The following is an 8,401-nucleotide window of genomic DNA, read 5'->3' on the forward strand; positions in this document are numbered from 1 at the left end:
TTTTTACTGAACTGCTTGTGGATGAAGAAGAGTTACTCTTTTCCCTTGGAGGAGAGGTATTTTCTCGTTTTCTCATATTTCTCGTGATCCGGCAGTGATTTCTTGTCATCTGATGGATGGTGTGTTTCTTTCAAATTCTTGAGGTTCAGCCTGAATGTTCAGGAGCAAGCAGACAGAGGCGATCTAGAATTTCTTTGCCGTTCTGTTGTGATCGCTGGTGCAACAGATTCAGTAGATACTGGGGAATATTTTAACTCTATTAGTATTTGGATGTTTAGCTCCAGTACCCTTAGATCCGTCACTAGCTTGTTTGCTGGAGGCTGAATTATCAGTAGAAAATCTTCATTCCCTGAAAAATCTAGTTCACTGGAGCCATGTGGAACCTTCTTCTCCACCCCCCTCCCCTTTTTGAGGGATTTTTGGTATAGGGTGTTTGTGCTTGCTAGAGAGACAAAGAGAAGTCATCCCCCTCCAGGGAGAATGTCTATGCTATAATCTCTTCTCCATTCTTCTCTCAGAATTTTGGATGCACACGCGCCCTGCATGAGTTTCAAGATTCAGGGTTCGGGACGGGTACTGTTGTTTACCATGTAGGACTCCAATGCCTTAACCACTATGCCACCTGCTGGCCCCATGGTTTTCCTTTTCATTTTTTTTAAGAGAGATTTTTGGTAAAGGGCATGTGTGCTTGCCAGAGAGACACGGAGAGACAGAAAGATAGAAAGCAAGAAACCATCTCCCGGGGAGGATGGCCATGCTGCAATCCCTTTACCTCCATGCTCTTCTTGGTGTCTTGGACACACAAGTAAGAAAAAATACTGTTTTATCTCACTTGCATGTGAGTTCAAAAAAAGAAAGAGAGAAAGTAGAATATATATAAATAGAGAATAAACAGTTAACCTGGGATGAGAGTGGAGGGGAGTGACAAAGGGAGATGTAGGTCAAAGGATACAAAGTTGCAGCCATGGAGGATGACCAAGTCCAGAGATGTAAAGCTGAAGACTATAGTTGATAATATTGTACATATTTAATGTTTTTACAAAATGAGTTGATTTTAGCTGGGCTTTTTGTTTGTTTCTTTAGTTTTTTGTTTGTTATTGGGTTAGTGCATTAGCCAGAGAGAGACAGAGAGAAGGAAAGTGAGAAAACACTCACTCACACGGGGGTAGGGGTGGGGGTGGAGGGAGGGGAGGCTTGCTTCACTTTAGTAAACCATTTTGCAGTTTGTATGTACCTCATAACGCTGTATCAAACATATAGAATAAAGTGTATTAATTAATGGAATTCATTTAGGACAAGAGATTTTGTCCAGACTTGAGACCTAGAGATCCAGAGATATTTAAAAATTCTTCTCTCTACTGTCATTTTGAGCTGTTTTTCATTGGTTCTGTGTTTTGAACTTTGAACCTTGACAAGAGGTTTCCTATAACTGGTACCATCCAATTCTCAGTCTAATCTCCAGGGTCTGCAACTCCAGACCAACTCCAAATCAAACTGATCACTTGCTAGTATTTTATATTTCTTTAGCTCTTAAGATATAGCAGAGATTTCTCATTTATATCAAAAACTTTCTGACTTATCTAGATTTGAAAACATATACATGCTTTTTTCTATATTTTTATTTTGCTTGATGGAAACTAAATACAATATGTTATAACTTTAAGAAATATTTAAAATAATATTTAGACTTTTTAAAAAGATTTTGCCATAGAATGTGTGCACTCAAGGGAGATAGAGATAGAGAGAAGGAAAGTGAGAAATCATCCCCCAAGGGGAATGACTACACTGTAATTCTTCTCCTCTATTCTCCTCTTGGGGTTCTGGGCATACCTGGCATGGTGCATGCCCAGGTCTGGGACTCGAACCACAGTCGGCCATGTGGGAGTCCAGTGCCTTAACCATTACAACACCTGTTGGCCCCAAGACTAAGACTCTTATACATGGGTATTTCTCCTTCCTAATCAATATATATATATATATATACTATGAAAGTCCGTTGCAGACTTTACTAGTTGATCTTCATGTTTCCTCACTTAGCACAAATAAGATCCAGTTAAAGTTGAGTTGCAGGCAGTCACTACTGAGATCTATTGGAGCAGGCCTGGAGGGGAAACCTCTTTGTTACTGTCTCCGTTATGCTAACGGAGCAATAAACAATTCAGATCAGAATAAATGTTTTCAAAGGAAAGATTTATTCATTTATTTGAGAAATTATAGTTTAATCATTAAGGCCAAGGCTTTGGGGAAACACACCTGTTTTCAAATACCAGCTCCACCTCTTACTAACTCGAATCTCAGTTTCCCCATCTTGAAATGAGGATAACAGTGGTATCCATCTCATAGTGTCTTATCAGTTTTAAATACGATAATACATAACACATGCTTAACAAGATGCCCAGGACACTGTACTTGTCCACTAAATGAGGGCGAGTTTCCTAAATTTCAGGGGGAGAGTGCAGCGAGGAAGCATACCTTCAACCAGCGAGGCAAAGTAAGGACACGCTGGGACAGTGAGGGCAGCTGAGCAGGACTGGGGTCTTTTCGAACAAAGACTCAGGGCAGAAAATAAATCAGAGCCCCAGAATCTCATCACACAGGCCCTTGTGCTACAAATAGCAGCTGCAGCTGCAGACCAAGCGCTGGCCTTTACATGTCCACTTGCAAAAGGACTCCTGGTGACAAACTGATCTTTTCAGTCACACCCACACAGAGCCAGCAATCTCACACACACACACACACACACACACACAGAGTAAACTCTGAATATTAAGGAGCCATTTTTAGTAGATTATATAGCAAATTGCCTGCTAATGCAGACTGGAGGGGCGACAGAGTATGGTCAGTTTTGAATACTGACTAGATGTTCCTGGAGGTTCCAGACATGATTCTGGATCACGAAGCTTCCAATATTAAGCCCTCCTGTCTATAGAACAGTTTCCAAGTTTATTGGCTGAGCCAAGGACATCACATGGATTAGCTCATTTAATCCACGCACATCTCTATGAGGCAGATATGATTTTTGTCCCAATCTCGATTTTAGAAGACAGTCAGCAAACAGTGAGAAAATTAAGACTTGGAGAGGTTAAATAATTTATCCAATCTTAAAATACAAAAAAATTTTTGAGAGTTTTTTTTTTTTTTTTTTTTGCTATCTGGGCGCATGCACTCGCCAGAGAGACAGAGACAGAAACAGAGAGACACAGAGCGAGAAATTACGCCCCCCTCCCCAGGGGAGATGGCCATGGCGCAATCCCTTCTCCTTCATTCTCTTCTTAGGATTTTTGGGCATGCACACATGCACACCTAGTGTGAATTTTAAGCTGCCAGGTCCGGGACTTGAACCACAGTTGACCACATGGGAGTCCAGCGCCTTAATCACTATGCAGCCTGAGAACCAAGATATGTCTGGCCCAGCATTTCATCTCTTGAATTCTTCGCTGTGCTGCCTGGGAATGACAATGATATCTTGCTCATAAATCATTGCCTGTGCTGTGTCCGAGAACTGCATTGCTTATTTTGCATCTCAGAGCCTTCATACATACCCAAATGTTATGATGGAACAGGAAAATGGAAGGAATTAGTCAAGTCCCAATGACAAACCCACAAAGTCACTTAAAAAAAAAAGTTGCTTCTCAACTCATATAGCTTTTTCTTTTCCTTTCGTTTCTTTTTTCTTATCTTTTCAGTTATGAATTACCGATTACTACAAGCTATGAAGTATGAAGAAGGTTAAGTCGAAATCCTGCCTCGAGAATACTAGTCTTGGCTGGGCTGGTAGCACAACAGTTCAGCACCACACTGAGAAAACCCGCTCCCACATGACTGACCAAGTCCTGGCACTGACAGCTTGATGGGTGTACAGGCATGCCCAGAATCCTTATGGGATAGAGAATTGGAGAAAAAAGAGTTGTGATGTGACCAGGCCCCATTGGGGTGTGCTTTCTCTCTCTCTGTCTCTCACAGCTTTTGATGTATATGCACGCACATGTATATGTACAAAAACAAAAGAATGTTATAGTCCAGAGTAGGTATTGCAAACTCAAATGCCTACCTGGGTTAGGCAGTTACCACAAAAGAAGCAAGTGGCCAAGAAGCAAATAGACCTCTCTATTCCATTTCAGCTTATTACTTCCGCCAGAACCCATTATTGCCAAGAGGTGCCAGAAATGCATATTTTATGTAATTGTGTGTATATATATTTATATTTATATATATGTATATATACATATATACACATATACACGTGCATGTACCTAACGAAATTTATTTGCAAATTGAATTTCACGCATCAGATGCCAGGTTGAGATTTCTTTTTTTTTTTTTTTTTGAGAGGTTTTTGCTATAGGGGGAATGCGCTAGGCCAGAGAGAGAGAGAGAGAGAGAGAGAGAGACAAAGAGACAGAAAGCGAGAAATCACCCCCCAGGGGGGATGGCCACATCGCAATCCCTTCTCCTCCATTCTCCTCTTGGGATCTTGGGCACGCACACACACGCGCCCAGCGTGACTTTTAAGCCACTGCGTCCGGGACGCGAACTGCAGTCGATTACATGGGAGTCTAGCGACATAGCCATTACGCCAACTGCTGGTCCCAAGATTTCTGACATAAACAATAAGACATGACCTATTACTTGTTTTACATAAATAAGAACAAGAAGAGGTAGATTGAGGCTGAAATGAGCGTACAAAGCATTCAAGCATACATAAAGAGCTTAGTGAAGGCAGAGGTTATTTCCAGCAGGAGCATCAGAGAAGACTTCGTGGTGGAAAGCGAGCTTCTTCTACACTGGGTCAGCTTGGGCCCCCTCTGATGGGAGAGAACGCTGCTGCTGGGACGGGAGAGGGTAGGGGCAAAGATGCAGGTGAGAAACTGGGACTCACGGTCCATGACCTCTGAGTTAAATTATGCTTAGACTTTCAGTTGTGTTTTGTTCATTTCTTTCTCACTTAAAATAAATGTACTGCTTTGCGATCTATATTCATCGAAATGAGGAAAGTGACCAGAAAATGGCAAGGGGGTTAAGGTGGCTGGATCACACATGGCTGATTCAAGTCCCAGTCAGCAGCTTGAAAAACACTGGGCACCTGTACATGAGAGCCCAAAATCCCAAGAGGAGAATGGAGGAGAAGAGATTGCTGTGTGGCCATCCCCCCTGGGAGTGCTTCCTCACTTTCCCTCATTCTCTCTGTCTCTCTCCGGTGAGCACATGTGCCCTATAACAAAAACATTAAAAAAAATAGAATTGGGAAAATGTGTGTCTTTCCAGTAAGCGCTAGAAGCAAGGAGTAGAAAGTACAGAGGCTGACATTGGTTAGGATTCATTAATGAGGGATTTTAAAGCAAAGGAACTGTCACTCCTTCTCGCCTACCACATGGTGTGTGGTAGGACACGAAGCTTAAAAGAACATCCAAGTCTTGGAAGGCATCCAGCAGAGGCTCCAGGACTAATTTGGGAGATGAAGGGTATGTCTTATGAGGAGAGGCTTAGAGGGCTTAACATGCTTCGGCTTTAAAATAAGGCGGGTGAGCAGAGTTCTATTGATAGCCTGCAAGTCTTCCAGTATGAACTTGTGCTTGGTGTGAGAGAAAACTCAAAGTCACACTGAGGAATTTAAAGAAGGCAGCTTTCTTTCTTTTTCATTTCAAGAAGAGAGCCCAGGAACATTTTGTGCGAAACAGTTTTTTAAAAATGGTAATGCATTTCCATGACTATTTAGGGGGATGCCTCCAATTTTATCATTTATTGCAGTGCTAACCTTGAACATCAATTATTCATAAAATCAATTTAAAACGTAGGAGAAACTTTGTTGTCCTGGTCGCAGATGTACCTGGAATAAATTTCACAGAGAGAGAGAGAATTAACTGAGCTATTACTTAACACAACCCTGCTGACATTTTACAAATTCAACATTCACTACCTATACCACTTTCTTTTACAGAGAATGAGGCAGCCCTTGGCAGGAAGAACTAGCAGACCTAAGAATGTTAGTAATGGGTTCAGTAGGTGGTGTGGAGGTTAAGACAGCTGGACCTTGTTTGGCATGGTTCAAGTTCCAGATCTGGCATTGAGAATCACAATGTGAATGTGTATGTGTGCCTAAAATCCTGAGAGGATAACGAAGAAGGAATGGCCATTATCCCTGTGGGGTGATTTTTCACTCCCTTTTCTCTGTCTCTCTCCAGCATACATATAGTAATAACTAAAAAAAAATTAATACATTATTTTTTTTTGCCATAGTGCATGTGTGCTTCCTGGAGAGAGACAGAGAGAGATAGTGAGAAATTACTTCCACAGAGGTGATGGCCACACTGCAATCCCTTCTACTTCATTCATCTCCTGGGATTTTGGGAATGCATGTGCGCGTCCAGTGTGATTTTCAAGCCAGCGAGGTCTGGCCATGTGGGAGTCCAGTGCCTTAACAACCCACCACATCACCTACCAGCCCCCACTAATTCAGTAAAAAAAAAAAAAAAAAAAAGTAATAATTCTGTGGAATCATCCTTCAAATTTTAAATTTCTTGATAACTTTCTTTCAAAAAAGCTTTTTTACTTGCATAAGCAAGAGAGACGAGAGAGAGAGAGAGAGGAGCATCCCTAACAGAATCCTGATGCTGCAATCCATCTCCAGCTTCAACCAGCCTGGAATCATGTGTACACACATAATGCATGTTTCAGGGAGGTGTCGAATGCAAACCTAGAGCCTTCCCATGTGGGTTAGCCTTGCAGAGCACTAAATTACCACTGTCCTGCCATCAGGCCCCGAATAATCTGCTTTTTTTTGGTTTTGACCAATTTAACTAGGTATCTGGAACTTCTGCTTTTCATGACTTAGTTAAAAACCCAAAAATTCCTATAAAAATTCATAGAAAAAAATGAAAAGGAAATATAACAATTTTAGCAATTGGTATTCAATTAATTAAAATTTTAATATTCCATCCACAGAATATTCAGGTTCAGAAGTAGAGGTTCAGGATCAAGGTCAGAGGTGACTCCTGGGAGTCATTTGCACAGTAATAGCTGAGAATGTGAGAGGGGATTAGCTCGCCAGGGGAGAGAATGTACACAGAAAGCAGAGAGCCAGGAGCTGAATCTTGGGGAAAGTCCCCTCCAAGGACCCAGGCAAAAGGAAATCAAGACAAACAGGGGACTGGGCAAAGTATGTCTGTTGCCACTCCGGGCCCATGAGCCCCGTCTTCCTGGTCACTTCCAAATGGTCTTATAAGCAGAGGTATGAAGCTATTTTGTTCCCACACCTACTGCTATGGACTGAACTATGTTTCTCCCTGCCCCTGTCAAATAAATGTGTTGATATGTTGAAATATTCACCGTGATAGTATTTAAAGATGAGACCTTTGGAGGGTCATTAAGTGTAGCAGAATTAATGTTATTAATGCCTTTTTTTGGGGGGAGAGGTTTTTGTATAGGACATGTGCGCTCACCAGAAAGACAGAGAGAGACAGAAAGGGAGAAATCACCCCCTTGGGGGAGATATCCACACCACAATCCCTTCTCCTCCATCCTCCTCTTGGGATCTTGGTCACGCACGCACAGGCACCCAGCATGAGTTGAAGCCACCGGGTCCAGTACTCAAACCATGGTCGACTAAATGGGAGTCCAGCGACATAGCCATTATGCCATCTGCTGGTCCCTATTAATCCTTTTTTAACAGAGACACCAGAGAGCTTGCTGTCTTCTCTTTGTACCATGGAAGGACATAGCCAGAAGGTGGTCATCCATGAGCCAGGAGGAGAGCCCTTTCCAGAGCCTGACCATGCTGACACCCTGATCTCAGATTTCCAGGCTCCAGAAGTGTGAGAATTAAATTTTTGTTGTTTAAGCCATTCATTCTATAATATTTTATTAACAGCATCCCAAGCTGACTAACACCTAAAATTTTGTTGGATAATATTTAAACATTTACAGATTGATGTTCAAGATTTTCTATCCTAAGTTTAGTTGCAGAGACTATAAGTTCCAGTATTCTGTAAAGGTTGACATTAAAAATAACAATGTACCTATTTTAAGTAGTTTTCATGGAATAAAAATGTCATGGTGATATGAAACCACCTTGATATATTAAGGACATATAGATAAGCTCTTCAACCATGGAAATTAAAAATTATTTATATCTCTCCTTGAATAAACATTTTTATTCCATTTATCTCACAAGACTCTTTCCATTAAATGTAATTTTTTGTCTAAAATTTTTTAGAAAATTCACTCTATGTCTAAAAGATAAATTGAAATGTTAAAAGACTTTTATTGTGATGAAAATGTTTTAAAGTGCTAAAAAGTGTATTCAGAATTAAGTTATTGCTATGAGTGTTACTTGTACACAGTTGGTTAAAGCAACATAAAGCTAATACAAACACAAATAATTACTAAGCACAATAAAAGTCTT

This window comes from Tupaia chinensis, unplaced genomic scaffold (assembly GCF_000334495.1).
Source record: "Tupaia chinensis unplaced genomic scaffold, TupChi_1.0 Scaffold000054_1, whole genome shotgun sequence".
Classification (NCBI taxonomy): Eukaryota; Metazoa; Chordata; class Mammalia; order Scandentia; family Tupaiidae; genus Tupaia; species Tupaia belangeri.